The sequence below is a fragment of the Pelophylax lessonae genome (assembly GCF_965119305.1).
Source record: "Pelophylax lessonae genome assembly, chromosome: 9".
Classification (NCBI taxonomy): domain Eukaryota; kingdom Metazoa; phylum Chordata; class Amphibia; order Anura; family Ranidae; genus Pelophylax; species Pelophylax lessonae.
In genome coordinates this window covers 62,937,413-62,958,126 of record NC_138776.1, presented here as the reverse complement: position 1 = coordinate 62,958,126, position 20,714 = coordinate 62,937,413, and the positions used below count along the sequence as shown (strand labels likewise).

General features: G+C 42.6%; 1 protein-coding gene and 1 pseudogene across 2 annotated transcripts in view; one reads left to right on the top strand and one right to left on the bottom strand.

The window, feature by feature from the left end:
* ADAM12 (ADAM metallopeptidase domain 12) overlaps positions 1-20,714 on the top strand; it is a 1,097,024-nt gene that overhangs the window by 866,843 nt on the left and 209,467 nt on the right. The window lies entirely within an intron of this gene.
* On the bottom strand, positions 8,536-9,651 carry LOC309564706 (E3 SUMO-protein ligase ZBED1-like; annotated as a pseudogene). Its single transcript has 2 exons — positions 9,205-9,651; positions 8,536-8,994 (listed from the first exon to the last, which is right to left on the bottom strand). The product of its transcript is annotated as an E3 SUMO-protein ligase ZBED1-like (transcript).

Below are 20,714 nucleotides of genomic sequence, written 5' to 3'. Positions count from 1 at the left end.
AGACATGAACAAAATACAAAAGATGCCCCATAAAGTCAATATGTAGCAATATTGTGAGCTAAAGCTCTATTTGTTTGTTGGGCATACTTTGCTAATTAGCCAAGTATAAGGGATATATATATATATACCTTCAGTTAAATGTGTAGTAAAATGGTAACACTTGGCCATACCCATATGGAAGAAAAGGTAGTATTTGCAATATATTTCTAAAAACATTCTTTGGAAACACATAAAATATTGTCAAAATTGTGACATTTCCTTGATATGTGTGAAATGCTAATAATCTTTCTTTGAAATATGTTTTACATCTATTTTTTTTCTATCTGACGACCAATTCCCCAATGTAATATTTTGTGGGTTTTTTCAGAGAATGTGGAGGTTCTATATAAACACTGTAGATTTGACTGCTATGATTTCGGAGTTAGCAGGAAAGGTGTATGGAATGTGATGGTGTTTACTAAAGGATCCCTTGTTGGAAGTGTGCATGTTTTTCCAATTCCGCCGGTTTTTGCCATTTTCTATGGGCGAGACAGCGGATTTGCAAGCGGGATTCAAAAAAAAATTGACCCAAAATCGCGCTGGCGAAATTTTTTGAGCCAATTTGACGTTGCGCATGCGCACATTCGCGAGTTCGCAGCTCGCGGCTGGAGGAGCTGTTTAACCTTTCCACACTTTCGCAGATATCTCTCTTTCTAAGTCAGTTTTTGAGATTTTTTAAACGCAAGTCATCTCCAAATTGACTTCCACACCTTCCACAGTGATTTGGGATTTTTGGGGGTACAGGGGAAAATTTGGCTAAACTTTAGTCGAGCTTTTAGCTGGCGTGGTTTTAAGTCGCGCTCTGACCATATTGCATCTTAATGAATCTCACACTAGGCGCTATTTTCCGCCCGCCGTTCTTTGAATGCCAATTTTAGACTTAAATAATCGCCGCTTCGCAAAATCACGCCGAAACGCCAATTCGCCGTACTATGAATCAGGCCCATAGTGTTATATCCTTTAATAAGACTTTGACATAATATTTACTGTCCGTCCATGGTTTCCACAACCTGTTGAATTTTACACTTTGTGATGTTGTATAGGAATACATTTTTTCTTAAGAGAAATGTGTTTTTGTGATTGGGTGTTGAAGCATTAGTCCAGTGTCTTCCTATCACTGTTTCAGCTGCCACTAGAATGTGTATTATCATTGTTCGAAGGCTGTAATGTAAGTTGTCTATGCCCAAGTGTAATATTGCGAGAGCAGGGTTTGGATTGATTAGTACACCCGTAGTTTTCCGAAATTTTAAAGATTTTTCTCCAGAAGCATTTTACAGGACCAAAAGGTGTGTATAAGATTGCCAATTTGTCCACAATTCCTCCAGCATAGAGGACTGAGTTTATCAGAAAATGTTGACAAACGATATGGTGTCAGGTACTATCTTGTAATCAATTTCTGCAATAGTTCCCAGTGGGTCACACAGTGAGTCGCTGAGTAATTACAGTGAAGCCATTGGTTTTCAGAGAAGGACATTTGGAGATCTTTCCATTTAAGCAAAGGAGGTGATTTTGAGAATTGTAATTTGTGTTGGAGAGTGTTATAAAAGAGGGTTATGCCCTTAAGCGTAGGATTTGCGGCAGAGAGATATTGCCAGATTTTACTAGGTATTTGTAGTTGGGGAGGGGTTTTTTTGGACAGAAAAATGTACATTCTGGTGTATAAGTAAGAGGCTGCTTTGTTTCGGTTGAATTCTGATTAGAGAGTTTGAAAACTTTTCAGTCAATCGTTGTGGTATAGGTGGTCTGTTGTCTGTATGCCTGCCTCTATCCATCTTTGGAGAGATATACAAGGAATTAAAAGTTCCAGTGTTTTTAGGGGGAATGGGACATGATGTGGAAGGGAGGTTGCGGAGCCTTGGGATAATAGTTTCCTCCAGGCAAGTATAGAGGTTTGGGTAGAAAGCGGGAAGGATTTTATGTTTAGGGGTTTCCAAGAATCTGCTAATAAGACGTGATAGAGTACCTCAGATTTTGTGAGCATTTGATTAAATGTCAGTCCATGGGGAGTTTATGGATTCATGGAACCAGTGGCATAGGGATGTAAGTTGTGAGGCGTGGTAATAATCGATTAGGTCTGGGAGGCCAAAGCCTCCTATTCTTCTGTTTAATAAGGTGTTGATACAAACATCTAGCTTCTTTATCTTTCCATATAAAGGATTTTAGTATGGATTTTAGGGCATTGAGATTGTGTAATGGTATTGGGAATGTGCAAAATATGTATAGTATTTTGGGGAGGCTTTTCATTTTAGATGCTGCAAGTCTGCCAGACCAAGACATTTCAGTTTTGGAAAGGCAATGTGTATCCTCTTTTATAGAGTTAATTAAGGGTTTCAGATTCGCTTCTATCAATTTAGAAGTTGGGGATGTCAGTGTGATTCCCAGGTATGGTATGTTATGCTTGATCCAGGAGTATGGTAGGTGGGAGGAGAGGTGTTTGAGGGTTTCTACATGAGCCCCGAGATCTAGTATCAGGGATTTAGAAAGTTCACTTTGTAATATGAAATATTACTGAAAGCTTAGAGGGTCTGGTGTGCGTGGAGGAGTGAGATGATGTTTGTCAGTGTTAGGACAACAACATCGGCTAAAAGAATAATTTTATGCATGCCTTGTTAAAATTAAAATCCTGATTATTGGAGGGTTTGAGCATACGGATTCTGCCAAAGGTTCAATCATAAGATTGAAGATTGATGGAGAAAATGACAGCCTTGGCGAGTGCCATTGGGTATTGGAAAAGGTTTAGAGAGGAGACCAGATGTGAGGACTCTAGCAGACGTAGTGGAATAAAGGGCCATATTTGCTGATAAAATTTGGCCTTTAAAGCCGAACTTGGTCAGTACTGCAACCATGTACCCCCAGTGAACTCGGTCAAACGCCTTCTCCTCGTCAATAGAAAGAAACAGAGAAGGTGTCCGATTCTGCTCCGCATGGTGTATGAGGTTGATCAGTCGCCTAGTGGCATCAGGCGTCTGTTTTCCTTTAATGAATCCCATTTGGTCTGGTTTAGTTAAAGTGGGTAATATGTTCCAAAGTCTAGTTGCTAGGGTTTTTGCATAAATCTTCACATCTGTGTTTAGGAGTGAAATGGGTCTGACAATTGCGGGTGTGTTCGAAGATTTCCCTGGTTTTAGGAGGGTTATTACATGGGCTTAAATGTGTATATCCCTCGCGCCTATTGGTAGGGTTATGGTATATTCTAAAGAAATGCGCAATAATTTATAGAAATAAATAGATGATTGAAAATGCAGCTGCTATAGAAACGGTGAGAGGTAGTAGGAGTAAGGCCTCAATTAATTGGGGCCAGCTATAGCGCTTGCTTCAAGTGAACCAATGCTGGACAATAGCTTGTCAATACAAAAGGTTTTAAAAAAGATTTTTTAGGTTGGTAGGCCCTAAATATATATGACACATTAAACCTTCATAAAGTGCTTGGTGCTGATATCTTAATTGAGTAATGTGCAAGGATGTATATATATGTGTATAACACAGTGTGTGATGAATAACAAATGATCTTAAAATAATACTTGAAGTAAATAACACAATAAAAGTATAAGGAATAAATATTTAGATATAATAAATGCAGTATTATAAAGATGAGGAAGGTGCTATATTTAAAGTGATTAAATCAATCAGGTATATATATATATATATATATATATATATATATATATATATATATATATATATATATATATATATATATATATATATATATCAATCAAGCAGAAAAATTTGTATGTTTTTAATAAAAATTCATATAATAATTCATAAGTGACTCGAGTGCAAACGTGTAGGTAAAAAAAGTCCATAAATAATAGTTCATAAGTGATTCAGGTGAAAATATGCAGGTAAATCTTGAGTGCCAATAAAAAAAAGGAAAAAGTGCAGGTGCTTTGTGTTGAATCCTCCAATGATCCAGTGCTGGTACTTTTTGGTGTCAGCCTGGGGGATAATAGAAGAACACACTCACCAGATGATGTGGGTCTTATATACCTTATGGTATTAAGACCTGTATACGCTTATATGGCCACCAGGGCCAAAGTAGACACTGCTGGGCTTTGTAGTACCACAGTACTCGGGAATTCCCTCTCCTGGATAGCCTCGATCCACAGGGTCATTAGTAAGTAATGACCAGAGTACAGGGGTCAAGAGTAGGTAACATGCAGAGTGCAGAGATCAGGTATATGTAACAATGCAGAGTAGAGAAGTCGGGAGTAGAGTAGTGCAGTGTAGAGAGGTCAGGAATATGTAACTCCTTGCGGGAGATATCCGTAGCAAGTAATTCATAGAAAGCAGCAGTCAGGAGGGGGTAATGCAGAGAGCACATGTCAAGAGTAAAGCAGAGAGTGCAGGGGTGAGGAGAAGATCACGCACAGTGTAGGGATCGGGTGTATGTAACATGAAGAGTGCAGAGGTCAAATGTAAGTTATGCATGAGTTAGGAGTAAGTAATTCAGACAGTGCAGGAGTCATGAATAAGTAACAGAGTGCAGAGGTCAGGAGTAAGTAAAGCACTGAGTGGAGGGGCAGGAGTAAGTACTATACAGGGTGCCTCTCTAGCACCTATCCCTATCCCTGTCCCTATCTTCACATAAAATACCCCTCACAACCCAGTAGAAATCCCTCCTTAAAATGTATTCACTATACCCTGGCATTGTGCTGCATCTACTGGTCCTGACACTGTGACCACTAATGTTTTTTTTCTTGAATATTTCACTTATGCAGCTTTTGGCCCCTTTCCTCACCTTCCAGCTCATCTGCTACCTGTTAGACCTGTAGTAATTTCCAGTCTGACCAATAATCTGCACAAGTGTAAACACTGAGGGAACTTGTATAGTTGTTACCAAGCCTATGCTTTTTATGTTTTGTGTCTTTCATTTAGTTTCCGCTTTGTACTATGCTGTCTTTGCCAATAAACACTATGCATAGTGACCACATTTGCAGAAGTGCCCCTTCCTTTGCCTGCCTCCAACACCGCCCCATAGACTCTGGAGGTCTCTGTAGATTCTGAGTTTTGAGGTTATTGATGCAGATCCATGGCAGTGTGGAAGGTAGAGGGTGAAAATATGCCCACTCCTCATCAATAAAGCACTAGAACTAGACTGGTAGCACATGCAATTAATATAATAAATCTAGTGGGCACTTGGTGCTCTAGTCTGTATTGTCACAGAGCAGAAATCTATGCTTTTACACAAACTTGCTATGCTACTTTTGCACAGCTATTGACTTCTGTCTCCATCTGTTGCCCCGGCTTCTACCTCTCAGACCCGTAGCAGAGAGCTGAAGGAAGTGCTTTGTTCCTTCCAGTCTTTGCGCTACAGTTCTGACTGGTGGTGTACAGGGACAGAAGCTGACATTTCTATAGGTGAAACATTGAAGAATAAAATGTGGGCAGTTGAGGCCTGGGACACTCTCCAGAAGATGCAAAGTACATGATCCAGGTGCCCAGCGATATCAGTGCCCCTGGTCATAGGTATTCTGAAGTCTGACAATTGTTGCCTGGTAATTGTCTGACCTTAAACACTATTTCACAGCTAAAGTGTGCAGTGTTGGCACTTAAGCAGAACTAAACCTCCTGTCCTTTACAACCAATAAAGCTGCCATCTTAGCCTCTGTTTGATCTGCTGTTGCCATGGTGCTGCCCAAATGATCAGTTATGACTCCAGCCGTATGATGGCTTGGTAGTTCGGTCGAGAGCACAAGCAACTGTGACAGTTATTCACAGCATGCCCTAAAATGTAACTGTTTTGGGTAACCGTAAAATCAATAGGTTTAGTTTCGCTTTAAGTACGGTATGTAAAGGTAATTCATAATAATACTTCATAAACGTGCCTGTAAAGTTCATAATTGTTTTAAAAAGAATCTCTTTTAAAGTCAATAATAATGAAAAGCCAAATCTTGCAGCTATCTCTGTAATTCAGTTATCTTCCCTGTCCCAATCTTGGAATGTTGGCGATCATTTGTTACTGGAGAGCAGGAACATTTGTAATTGTTCCTTCTGCCAAAACCATTTGAGAAATCAGCAGGTGGAATTGACTTACATGACACAGATCACTTGCATAGTGATTAGCACTTGGAGAGACATTCCAACTGATTTAGAACACTCATAATAGATATTTATTCTGAAAACACCCCAGTGACCCTTTTTCTGGCTGAATTTGTCCTGTCTGGACTAAAAGGAACCTGTCAAGTCAGGCTATCTCTTAGTCCTATGGTCATTTCCATGTGATAGACACCTTCAAGCACATTGTATTTAGGCAATTGAAACATCTCAGTAATATAATTTTAATAATAATATTACAAGTACTTATACACTCGCTAGCCACTTATTAGTTACACCTTGCTAGTACTGGGTTGGACCCCCTTTTGCCTTCCGAACTGCCTTAGTTCTTCGTGGCATAGATTCAACAGGGTGTTGGAAATAATCCTCACAGATTGTGGTCCACTTTGCCATGATAGTATCACACACAGTTGCTGCAGATTTGTCAGCTGCACAGCCATGATGCAAATCTCCCGTTCCACCACATCCCAAAGGTGTTTTATTGGATGAGATCTGATGAGTGTGGAGTGTGAAGATGGGTACACTGTAGTCCTAAAGGGATGGAGATGGTCAGCAACAATAGGCTGTTGTGTTTAACCACTTAAGGACCAGGCCTATTTCTGACACTTGTTGTTTAAATCAGTATTTTTTGCTAGAAAATAACTTGGAACCCCCAAATATTATATATATATATATATATATATATATATATATATATATATATATATATATATATATATATATATCTTCACTTACCTCACGATTCGATGCGATTACGATTATTAGGGTCGCGATTCGATACGATTCGATTCCGCGATGCATCACGATGCATCACGATTACTGCCCAATGCCCATGCCCAGCCCACTGCCCAATGGTTTTCAAAACTTTATCAAAAAAAACAAACAATCAAGCAGTCATAAATAAAAGAATCCTTTTTATTTTCATTTGCTTCAAAGGACACTTTCCTGGACCCTGTCATGGCCTGCAAGCCCTGCATACTTTAGTGCACTTGCACTGCAAACATATAGGAAGGTCTGAAAATGCTAGTATTTTACTAGAAGTAACAGTAAAATTAGTAAAAAACTGTAGTAGTGCAGTTTACTGCTTCATAAAAGAAAATATTAATATAAGCCAGGTCTACTACCATTTAAAGTACAACTAAAGGCAAAACTTTTTTGATTTTGGATAAAGTTTTGCCTATAGTTGTACTTTAAAGGCAAGCCAAGATAGAAGAAGCCAGCCAGCCAAGCTAATATTCTTGTGAAAATGGTCATCATAAATTCCCACAAAACATTATATATAAATCCTTTTATGTGAATATGCATTGCAATAAATTCCAGGTGTGCCATAACCTGTCCTCTACAAAACAGAGCACTTCCTGACTAGTAGCAAATATCAAAGGTGAACCTGGCAATAGTGCACTGCTGCATAACTTCCATGTTCACCGTGATGTTTGTTTCCCCCTGCAACTGCCAGTCAACTCAAGTGAAGTGAGTTGATGGCTGCTAGAGGGGAGTTATACAAATATAAGCTTAAGCTTAAATAATTATCACTTCACTTATGTGAATGGACCATTTTTGAAAACAAGCCATTCTCCATCTCTCCAGTGCCAGAAAAGCTGTAAAAAATATAAAATGTTCCAGGTTCACTGCGATTGTGTTTGCCCCTGCCATTGCCAGTCAACTAAACACAGTGTGTGTGTGTCGTGACTCGTGACAACTCAAAAGCTTATACGCAGCCTCAGCATCAACTCAACACACACACACTGTGTGTGTGTGTGTTGAGTTAATGCTAGAGCTGCGTTATAAGCTCTTGAGTTGTCACGACAGTCAGTCAATCAGTCACGTTACAGAAAGAAAACTTTACCTGCACTGCACTGAGCAGCACTCTACCATGTCGATTACATCTGTAACTGAAGCCAAGCTAGCCAACAAGCCACCATTAGAGGAAGGAAAATCCTTGAGAGAATAAATTGTAAACTGAAGCTTAACCTTGAGGAAATCCTATGGGGGTCACATTCACAAACTCACAAATATAGTATATTACACAAGAATCCACAATTGGTGTATTTATTTGTGATCCAATAAGATAAGATTTACTCGAGGTTAAGCTTCAAATGTACAAGTTATTTCTCTCAATGATTTTCCTTCCTATAATGCTGCACCGTGGCTGGCTTGGTGTCAGTCAGTTGTCTAGAAGAAAATACACTTTAATATTATTTATTTGGTTGAGGGTTAAATGAACCCCTGCCTACTTGCCTAGACACTTTTAGTGTGAAGCAACGGAACGGATTATGGATTGGAAATGGACACATTGGACAGGACAATCTTCAAAAACAAACCATCAGTGCTATAAAGCTATAAAACAAGACTGGTGATGTGACTGACTGGTGACTGGCGTCAGATTGAATTAGTAATTACTAATTCATTAAAAACATTAATTTGTAATTATTTCAGTGCTTAGCATTTGGGAACATGTAGGTTTTTCTGTAAGAACACTAGATGATCCACATGCTCAGGTTTCAGACTGCTTCTTTTCGCTGTTATAACATCTCCTGCAGTAGAGAAAACCCGCTCTGCAGATACACTTGTACCTGGGATACACAAGTATTGCTTTGACAGCTGAGAGAGGAGGGGGAATATGACCTCATGCTCACGCCACCATTTCAAAGGGTCCTCAGTGAGAGGCAGAGGTGGGGCTTTACACTATTTTTCCATTTCGTCTTCTGCCTTGGCATAGGGGGTCTTAGGTTCTATTGCACCATCAGTGAAAGACTGCCCCAGCAAAGTCATGAGCAGCGATGTTGTGGCCTTTTTTTTGGGAGGAGAATGGCTGTCCTCAATGGGTGTTGTTTCTTCTTCCACAGTTGCTTTTTCCCTAGGCACTTCATCCACATTTGTCCTTCTATTAGATGTAATCTGTGTGTTTGAACAAAAGATAATAGTATAAGAAGAGCTGAACTGACTAAGAGTGTGATTCATTGTTGAGGTGTGGGAAACTGCACGGTAATCCATACCATACAGTTCCACTTCCCACACCGCATCAGTGAATCAGGGCATGTTATTACACAACACAATATAGCTGAGCTTCTAGCTGTCTGGGAGGAAACATGATGAAATTCTAATTACCTCCAAAGATGCAGCCTCCTCAGTCACTCCTCTGTATATCTCCGATCTCTCCTCCTCTGTGAGAATAAAAGGCAGTCCTTTAAAGCGAGGATCCAGTGCAGAGGCTGTATGAAGGATCTTCTTCTCTGCCTCACTGCTGTACCTCTTCAGGAGATCTGTTTTGATGGCATTCTTGATCTCATGGGTCAAGGGTGTGTCTCCCATGGTGTCTGTCATGCTCTGGAGCAGTTGTGCATTTAGAGGGGCAATGAGAGACACTGTTGGGTTGCGCTCTTCTGACATCAGCAAGGTTGCATCCTTCATTGGCTTTAATGCACTCACAGCGTCCTCTGCATTTGACACATCTGTTTCATTGAGAGTGCAGAGATCAGACTCTCCTTTTCTGACTTCTGGAGACAGCAAGGTGGCACAAACTGCAGGTTGTTGTTCTAAGAACCTCTCGACCATGTCATATGCGCTGTTCCATCTTGTTGGCACATCAGTTATTAGCTTATGATTCTTCAGGCCCAGACATTTCTGTTTCTCTTTTAGACAGTGGCTTGCTCTAGTGCTGGGATGGAAGAATGTGGATATTCGTCGCACTCTGGCGAGAAGCCTGGAGAGCGTGGCCCCTTTCAGTGCCCGCTGACATGCAAGATTGAGTGTATGGGCAAAACATTTAACATGAGGAAATTTACCTACTTGAGCTGCAACTATCATGTTCGCCGTGTTGTCGGTCACAAGCACTACAGATTTATCAGACAGCTGCCATTCTTCCACGACATGAGACAGTAGCTCTGCCAGATGAGCACCTGTGTGAGACTCATAAATGGCTCTTGTTTGCAACACATGTGACAAGACCTGCCAGTCCTTAGTAACGTGCTGTTATTGTAACATAGGACTCCGTTGTGACTGAAGTCCATGAATCACACGTTATTGCGACTCGACTGGCTTGGTTCATTGATGCAAGTACCTGAGCTTTGGTGTCGTGGTAGAGTGCAGGTATAACGTTTTCTGTAAAGTGACTGCGTGATGGGATCTTATAACGTGGCTCTAGCGTCTTCACAAGGTAGCGAAACCCGGCGTTGTCCACAACTGAGTAAGGCCGTAGGTCCTTGGCGATGAAAGCTGCCACAGCTTTGGTTAGTTTCTTCCCTTTTTCTGAGTTGGGCGGATAAGTTGACAGTATGGCATCAATTCTTGGCTGATCTGGGTCTAGCAGTCTTTCCTTGGCAGTGGTGGCACTGCTGGTGGCGACAGGTGTTACTAACTCAGAGTGAAAACGGCTAACATGGTTTCTCAAGTTCGTAGTATTCCCTAGGTATTTAATTTTTGTGTGACAGGCTTTACATACGGCGTGTGTCTTGTCCAACTCACGCTTCCCTGTGTGTTCGTAAAATCCGAAATGTGCCCAGATGTTTGCTCTTAAAACGCTAGGTGCATTTTTTTATCTCTCTATCTTTTTCTCCTTCTGCCATTACCACCATACTACCACGTATGTGACGGAGACGGATGACGTAAGTTGCCAAACTCTGTCAGTGTTTAAAAAAAAAAAAAAAATACCACTTGTAAACTAAGCCGCAACAAGTCAACCAAGCAACATCTTTCATAAAATATGACTGTCTGTCTGTCTGTCAGACTCCCTCTTATGCATGCACTGAGCCAAAACCCCCGGGGCCCCCCCTTACCCCACAGCTGCCTGTGACAGTGACACTGACAGAGACCCCCCCACAGCTGAGCTGACAGCCGGACACACTGACAGAGACCTGGATGTCCCACTGTCCCACACCTTCCCCAATCCCCCACAGCACTGACAAACACTGAGAGTGAGTCCCCCCCTTGCCTAGACCCCCACAGCTGACAGTGACACTGACAGAGACCTGGATGTCCCACTGTCCCACACCTTCCCCAATCCCCCACAGCACTGACAAACACTGAGTGAGTCCCCCCTTGCCCAGACCCCCACAGCTGACACTGACAGAGACCCCCAGGCCCCCACTGACACTCAGAGAGAGCCCCCCTGGCTGCCAGACTGCCACAGCAGAACAGTACCCCCGGGCCCCGACCGACCGTCCCCTGTCCCAGCCCCCCCCCCCATCAGACATCCCCCAGAGATACAGACGAGACCCCCATGAATGTCATGATTATACATTTATTTGTTCGGACTAGTACATACCTGCTGCTGTGTGACTGTGTGGGTTGTTGTGCACTGCATTGCAGAGGAGGACAGGTGCTGTGCTGCTCTGTGGCAGCGTGGCGGCGGCTGGGCCTGGGACGGTCGGCTACGGTGAGGCTGGCGGCGCTGGCTGGCTGCGATGGGGACCCACTTGGGGCTCCTCGCTCCTGTGCTGTGGAGTGTGGACTGGCTTGTGGCTTGGCTGGCTGGCTGGCTTCTTGGCTGCAAGGCCGCAGGTGGGATGCCGATACACGCGGGGGATGTCTTGCTGCGCCTCGGCCCGGGTCAAAGAGACGGAAGGGGAGGGGCGGAGCCTTTTTATTAAGCTCCCGCCACTAACCCACCAATCCGCTGCCGATCTTGTGACTTTTTCTCCCTTGCGCGATAGGGCGTGGCCGCGGCTGATGACGTCATTTCCTAATCGATTATGCCGGCAACCCGCATCGATGCAGAATTGCGAAGGGTCGAATTGCGATGCATCGATCTTTCGATTATATTCAGCAGCCCTAATATATATCTATATATATATATATATATATATATATATATATATTTTTTTTTTTTTGCATAGACTCTGGGTAAAAAAATGGCGGTCGTTGCAATATTTTTTGTCACGTGGTATTTGCGCAGCGCTCTTTAAAAACTAAATTTTTTTGGAAAAAATGCATTAAATAAAACTAAACAGTAAAGTTGGCCCAATTTTATTCTATAATGTAAAAGATAATGTTACCCTGAGTAAATAGACACCCAACATGTCATGCTTCAAAATTGCGCACACTCGTAGAATGGCAAAAAACATTGGTACTTAAAAAATCTCCAAACATTGGTACTTAAAAATCTCTTCGTTTTAAAAATGTTTACAGGTTACCAGTTTAGAGGTACAGAAAAGGTCTAGGGCTAGAATTATTGCTCTCGCTCGAACGATCACGGCGATACCTCACATGTGTGGTTTGAACACCGTGTACATACGTGTGCACAACTTGAATATGCATTCGCTTCTGCGCGTGAGCTTGGAGGGACGGGGCGCTTTTAAATTTTTTTAAAAATATTTTTTTCTTAATTATTTTACCTTTTATTTTTAAACTGTCCCTTTTTTTACTTTTATTCCTATTACAAGGAATGTAAACATCCCTTGTAATAAAAAAAAAAGCAGGACAGGGCCTCTTTATTGTGAGATCAGGTGTCAAAAAGACCCCAGATCTCACATCTACACTAAAAAGCAAAAAAAAAGTATTTTTTTTCATCATGAAACAAAATGGGCCCCTTAAGGCCATTGGGAGGAAGCAACGTGTGATGTCGCTCCAGTCCTCCAAGGCCATAGAGTGGAGGGGGGGCCAGCTTGCCCTTACTCGACTTCCTGCCTAGAAGGGGAGAGGACCAGATAATTTTCCCTTCTACCGATGACTCCGGTAAGCGGGGAAAACGACCGGGAAGCGGCGGAGGGCACCTCTCCTGCCACCCATAAAAGTGATCCCATGGCGAATTTGCCACTGGTACCACTTTTATAAGAAAAAGGACCGCCCGCCCAGTAAAAAAAATACCAGGGTTGTGGCAGCTATCTGCTGCCATAACCCTGGTATTTTACGTCAAAGTAGTGGCGTATAACTGTGGTGGGCGTTCCAGAAGTGGTTAAACTATGCACTATTGGTACTAAGAGGCCCAAAGCGTGCCAAGAAAATATCCACCACACCATTACACCACCAGTCTAAAACTGTTGATAAAAGGCAGAATGGATCCATGCTTTCATGACCCTACTATCTGAAGGCCGCAGCTGAAATCAAGACTAATCAGCCCAGGCAACGTTTTTCTAAACTTCTATTGTACAATTTTGGTGAGCCTGTGCAAATTGTAGCCTCAGTTTCCTGTTCTTAGCTGACAGGATTGGAACCAGTGTGATCTTCTGCTGCTTTAGCCCATCTGCTTCAAGGTTCAATGTGTTGTGCGTTCAGAGTTGGCATTCTGCATACCTTGGTTGTCATGAGACATAGTTGTAACCTAGAGATGGTTGTGCTGGAAAATCCCATTAGATCAGCAGTTTTTGAAATATTAACACCAGCCTGTCTGCCACCAACAACCATGCTACATTCAAAGTCACTTAAATCCCCTTTGTCCTCTATTCTGATGCTCGGTTTGAACTTCAGCAAGTCATCTTCACCACGTCTAGATTTCTAAATGCTGCCATGTGATTGGTTGATTAGTGATTTGTTTCACCAAGGAATTAAAGGAACTCTTTGAAAACACATCAGATGGGGAAAAATATCATGCTGGATATCTATACTGATATGGACTGGGTAATGTGTTCGGAATGAAAGGATGCCAAAGAATGAAAGAATGGCTGGAAAGACACCCCCAAAATCAAAAAAATTATGCAGTCGGCTAGTCCATGTTGCTGAAATTTCATTGCAGCAACTCAGAATGGTACACAGTAGTTTGTATGGCCCCCCACGTGCTAGTATGCATGCCTGACAATTTCAGGACATGGTCCTAATGAGACGACGGATGGTGTCCTGGGGTATTTCCTCCCAGATCTAGACCAGGGTATCACTGAGCTCCTGAACAGACTGAGGTGCATCCCTTTGTCGTTGGATGGACTGAAACATAATGTCCCAGAGGTGTTCTATTGGATTTAGGTCAGGCGAGCATGGGCCATTCAACGGTATCAATTCCTTCATCCTCCAGGAACTGCCTGCATACTCTCACCACATGAAGCCGGGCATTATTATGTACCAGGAGGAACTCAGGACCCACTGCATCAGTGTAGGGTCTGTCAAATGGGTCCAAGGATTTCATCCCAATACCTAATGGCAGTAAGGGTGCCATTGTCTAGCCTGTAGATATGTGCGTCCCTCAATGCATATGCTTTCCCAGACCATTACTGACCCCACCACCAAACTGGTCATGCTGAACGATGTTACAGGCAGCATAATATTTTCCATGGCTTCTCCAGACCCTTTCACATCTGTCACATGTGCTCAGGGTGGACCTGCTCTCATCTGTGAAAAGCACAGAGCGCCAGTGGTGGACCTGCCAATTCTGGTCTTCAATGGCAAATGCCAATAGAGCTCCATGGTGCCCGGCAGTGAGCACAGGGCCCACTAGAGGATGTCGGGCCCTCAGGCCACCCTCATGAAGTGTTTTGGATTGATTGGTTAGAGATATTCACACCAGTGGCCTGCTGGAGGTAATTTTGTAGGGCTCTGCCAGTGATTATCCTGTTCCTCCTTGCCCAAAGGAGCAGATACCGGTCCTGCTAATGGGTTAAAGATCTCTACGGCCCTGTCCAGCTCTCCTAGAGTAGCTGCGTGTCTCCTGGAATCTCCTCCATGCTCTTGAGACTGCGCTGGGCGACACAACAAACCTTCTGACCATGGCACGTATTGATGTGCAGGTCTAGAGGAGTTTGACTGTCTGTGCAAACCTCTATAGGGTCCAGGTATCGCCTCATGCTACCAGTAGTGACACTGACCCTAGCCAAATGCAAAACTGGTGAAAAACAGTCAGAAAAGAGGAGTAGGGGAAAAAAAAAGTTAGTGGCCTCCACCTGTAAAACCACTACTGTTTTGGGGGTCATTTCGTTGTTGCCCATCTAGTGCACCTGTTAATTTCATTAACACCAAAGCAGCTGAAACTGATCAACAACACTCTCTGCTACTTAACTGACCATATCAATATCCCAGGAGTTTAAGTGACTTGATGCTATACTCTGATTAAAAAAAAGTGTTCCTTTAATTGTTTGGAGCAGTATATGTAGGGCTTGACAAAACCCAGATGCCGGGCCACAATGGCAAATGGGAATTGTGTCCTGGCGCCTGGACTACATCGCAGCAGCGGTCTGAATTCCTCCAATGTGTGCAGACTAAGATTGGCTGGCCATTAATTGAGGCTGTGGCTTTGCTGCAGGAGCGGGATACTCACTCCTTTGTGCAAACTTGTGCCCTCCTCTAGTGAGCACAGCTTGCTCTTACTGCCCACCCACCTCCAAAATACCATTGCTAGTTTGACAGCTGGAGTTGAGGTTGCGGGCTTGATCGGTTGCCCTTTCCTTACTGCTACTGAGTGGACCGCTTATCAGTGCTGCCTGTCAGCTCCTGTCAGTGCCCATCAATGCCACCTCATCAGTGCCACCTGTCAGTGCTCATCAGTGCAGCCTTTCAGTGCTACCCATCGGTACCGCCTGTCAGTGCCCATCAGTTCTCATCAGTGCTGCCTATCAGTGCTCATCTGTGCCACCTCATCAGTGCCACCTCATAAATGCTCATCAGTGCCCATTAGTGCAGCCTATCAGTGCCCATCAGTGCAGCCTCATCAGCGCATATCAGTAGAGGAGAAAAATTACTTATTTGCAAAATCTTATAACAAACAAAAAAAGGTTTTTTTTATTTTACTTTTGGTCTTTTTTTGCTTGGCACTAGGTGTGAGCAATTCTTATTGCCCGATGCCCCAGACATGCAGTTCTAGGCGCTGGGCAGCAGTTTTAAAAAAGCTGGCTCCTACTTTTTCTAGCTTGTTCCTAGATTCTAAGCAAACTTGTGAAGCCCTGTAATTTATATATATATGTGTGTGTGTATATATATACATACATATGTATATATATATACAGTCTAAGATTTAAAAATATATATATATATATAAATATCACCAAACAGCAATATAATATAATATATCCCCTGCGCACAAGTAAAATCAAACAACTGAGTCTTATTACAGACCTATTGCAGCTACTTTAAAAGAAAATCTGTTAAAAAAAATACTTACAACAAAAATCCCTAATGGAATCACGAAATTAGTATAAGTAGGGCAGATAGCTCACATATCATTAATCAATTAAATGACAGGCAAATAAAGAGTCCTTTGAACGTTTCACATATGCACGTTTGTGAGTGCATTTTATTTGGGTTTGTGATAAATAAAGTGTGAAGTGGTTTATGCAGTATCACACTAGTGCGACTCCTTTTTGTTTGAGAGAATGAGAATAGGTGGGCCATATGTTCTGGTGAGTTGCCATCCCCCTCTTTTTGTCACAACGGTGGAGGATTTGCAGTTTGGTGACCCCATAATACACTGGTGACCCCTACTTGGTGTAGAGGATTGTTGCAAGACCATTTTCCCTCTATATTTAGAGATGGACATTTATATGTGAAATTCCTCATATGCATATGTGAAACGTTCAAAGGACTCTTTATTTGCCTGTCATTTAATTGATTGATATGTGAGCTATCTGCGCTACTTATACTAATTTCGTGATTCCATTAGGGTTTTTTGATTTAAGTATTTTTTTAACATATACAGTCTAAGGTCCCTAACTCACATTCATACATACACATACTAGGGCCAATTTAGACAGGATCCAATTAACCTACCAGCAGTGTGGGAAATATGACAAAAATAATTGCCCAGAATTGTTTTTCCACCATTACTTTTATATTTTACTGTCTTTTAAAAATAAAAAAAATAAAATTAAGAGCTAGGATGAAGGTGTAGTGCAGGATAAGACTTTTAGTCTTATTTTCGTAGATATCTGTACCTAGACCAACAAAAAGGGACAACTAAGGAGGAAAGAGGGACAGAGGGATTTGGTTCCAAAATAGGGATAGTTTGAAGGTTCAATCCTGTAGTTTTTTTTTTTTTTTCTGTTTCCCCAAATATAACTGTATTAGGGCATGGAAAGGGCCAAATCAAAGCATGACAGTTATTACAAATGAGCAAGGCAAGAAAAGAGAAACACAAACAAAAAGTGTGTGATACAATCAGATGGCACATTTCATGTATAGCTGCAATACAATCTGAGGATACTTGTGAATATGTCCGTGTGTACGCTACGCACATCTTATATTGGAGAAGGTATGAAACTTCTCTTCCTTCACTCTATACCTTTCCTTTTGCAAAGATCAAGGTAGGTAGGGTGGGAAGCAAAGGGGGGGGGGAGAAAAAATGGGGGGAGGGGGGGTTTAGGTGGGGGAAGCTGACGATGGGTTTGGGCAGATAGATTTACATCCTCATCCCTCTGCTTAGTATTTTGTGAGTTTGACAACTCTATTCCCTCATCCAAGAGGATAAATAGATTCCAAAGTCCCCAAGTTTTATGGTATTGCTCTCGTTTGTGTTGCGCGATAAGTATCAAATCTTCCATTTTTTTTATATCTTCCACCCTATGTAGCCAGTTTGCAATGGTAGATGGGAGTTGATTCTTCCAGAAAAGAGGAATACATGATTTGGCGGCATTTAATAAGTGGCGAACAATAGTATAGAAATGTGTAGGAGAAAGAAGGATGGATCGTCAGGTATATTATGTTGAGTGAATTTCTAAACAATAGATCTTATGTCCGTCCAGTAATGTAGTAATTTAGGGCAGGACCAGAAAATATGCAGTAGCTTTCCGTGATCCTCCCAAAATTTCCAACAGCGATCAGTGGTGTTTGGATAGAATTTGTGTAGTTTATGAGGAGTGAGATACCATCTAGTTAATATTTTGAAGCTGGTTTCCTGAATTTTTGTGCAGATGGATGATCTAAAAGAAAACTTAAAAATGTTTTGTATTTGAACTAAAGTAAATGTACAGTGTAAATCTGATTCCCATTTTTTAATACATGGTAGGGAAGGCTGTTCAGGCTGTGTAGTTAGTAGGCTGTACGTTTTGGAAAGAGTCTGTGGGAGAATATCTGTATTTGAACAATATTTCTCAATTGTAGTTAGTCGTCGATCAAAACTTTCAGGGTTTGAAATGGAGTGTAAAAAAAATTATGTAATTGTAAGGCCTGCCAGAAAGGGAGTTTATAAGAACCTTCGTTACTTGTCAACAGTATTGTAATTCTGCTTTAGCTTTATAATGCAGGAGATTGGTGATTTGTGTTTTTACAAGTTCAGATTCTAGAGTCGGGGTAGAGGCATGTTTGTGCCCGGAATCAAGGTCTCGAAGTTTCTCAAGGAGCGACAAGAGGTGTTGCGTTATTTCTTAATTTGTGAGCCATTTTTGATAAGTAAGCCTCTATTGACAGTTTTGTGGGCATCCCACAGAATCACAATCTGGTTGGTCATTGGCTTGAAAGTAGGCTTGGAGCTCTTTTGATATCTCCGTCAGCAGTTCAGGGGTCTAAGAAGACTTTCATTAAGCCTTCAGAAGCGATGTTTAGAGGCGGTGGTCTCTGATAGGGAATATATTATTAAAATGGGGGCGTGGTCTGACCACATAGTGTCATCCAGAGAGGAGTGACTTATCACATGTAGCGTGGGATGAGAAAATAGTCTATCCTGTAGTAGCATTTATGTGGGGAGGAGTAGAACGTAAAGTCTTTCTCCTCAGAGTATTGCAAGCACCAGATGTCTATCAGTTGGGCCTTGTGTAGTTCTTTCGATATGCTTTTGCTCGAGGCCGAGGGAGGTCGCGGATACCCTCGAGGAAGTATCCATTAAGGGTAATAGTGGGACATTAAAATCACAGCCTAAAATCAATTGACCTTCAGTAAAGTCTAAAAGGTCATTTATAGCTTGAGTGATAAAAACGTCTTGCTGACTATTAGGGGCATATATGGTAGCAAGCGTCAGCTGTACGCCACCTATCAAACCTTTAATGTAGAAGAAACGACACATAGAGTGGCTTGTGAAATCTACAGGAGTCTGCTAGACAGCAGTATCGAGACCCCCCCTGGCAGCATCGTTAGTCGAGTGATATGTGACATGGGAGAATCTGTTTTTAGGAGTGGGAGCTTTATCACTCCTACAGTGGGTTTCCCGGATAAAGGCAGTATCAGCATGAAAATGTATCAACTCATTCAGGAGTATACGCCTTTTTTCCTACGTGTTGAGACCTCTCACATTTTAGGGAAATTATCTTTACCTCCATCGTGAGCTTGGGGAGAGGGGGGGAAGAGGGAGAGAAAATAAAAAAAAAGGGGAGGGAGGAGTGGGGGGGGTCGGAGTTCGAGTCGACCGACCAGACCCCTCCGGTTTACTAAAAGATGCAAAGTAAATTTGCAAAGTACACACTGCGACGATGTCGCAATTTAATGTGTCAGCCTACGTGGGGGAGTGGTTGAGAAAAAGACATGAATCAGCCCTCCCAACTCATCCCCACCATCCCAAATAGGATCATAGTCACGCATTGAACGGATAATAAACAAAATAATCAAAATAATAGCCCAACATGAGTCAATGTGGATGAGCAACCAGCAACCTCTCTGGTGTCCACATCACAATATAAACTTCAGTCTAGCTCCTCTCTCGTCTCGATCAGTCATCTCCCCCCCCCCCCCTCCCGTAAGAGGGGGGAATGATGAGGGCCGTCAATCCTTAGACAAACCAGTCAAACCCATATGTCAACTTAACCATATAATACAAATAAAACACATATAAAATAAAAAAAACATGTTGAGGAGCCCGGCCGGGTATAGTAACCGGAACAGTTGCTTGACCCCCCCCCCCCCAAGAGAGTAGCCGGCCAGGAATACCCGTATGGGAGCGCTAGGTTATGAGTGTGGTACTGAATGCCTCTCATGCATCTGACTACCAGGTTTTTCCCACCTGGAGCCCACTATGATGCCCTCTGCCACACCGGGACTCACCCCCCCCCCCCATTGCCCGCCTTGGTCGAAGCAGGGGAGTGAGGAAAACCCAGCACCGCAGAGGTCACCTACCGCCCAGTCCCAAAAGCAGGATCGTAAAAAGGGCCATATATTCCCAAGCTATATGCATCCAAGAGTATGGTATCAGGACTGTAGGTAGCCATAATCCTAATCCATAATTCTTGCTCTGTTCCCCACCTTATCCACAAGGTAAAAGGGTGCCCACAGAGCCCTGTTCTTGGCAAGATGCTCAATTAGTGAATTAAGCAGTGTTCAAAACTCAATGCCATATTGGCAGCAACCCGTAGACTGTTCTAGCAGTGTTAAGTTACTGTAGGCAGCAGCCTAGTGGAGGGCATTCCTGGTAAGTGGTTGTTCAGAGAGGTTAGCTACATCTAGCGTCAAACTAGGTGCAAACCGGGAAACATTAAGGCACTAAGACCTTGATTTCTCTGTATGTATTTGAAGTCCACGAGACTTAACTCTTAACACTTAATGTAGGAACTCCTCAGCCCACCAGAATGGAGTCAGGGGAAAAACCTGTGCGGGAACCCTCAAAGGATAGTCATTTTTTCTTCATGTCAATCGGTACAGATCTGCAGGTGGTGAATGCATGTAGTGTTCATGACTCACGTGGACCCTCTGACGACACCGCTCTCGACCTCCTCCTGGTTCTCTGGAGTCTTGGCTGCTATTTCCTCCCTGGAATGGTGGAGCCAGGCGGGACGGCCCTCTAAGAAACAGCAGCCAGTTCGGGATCTGTATGGGGTCCGACTCCATAAACCAGAAGAGCGCTG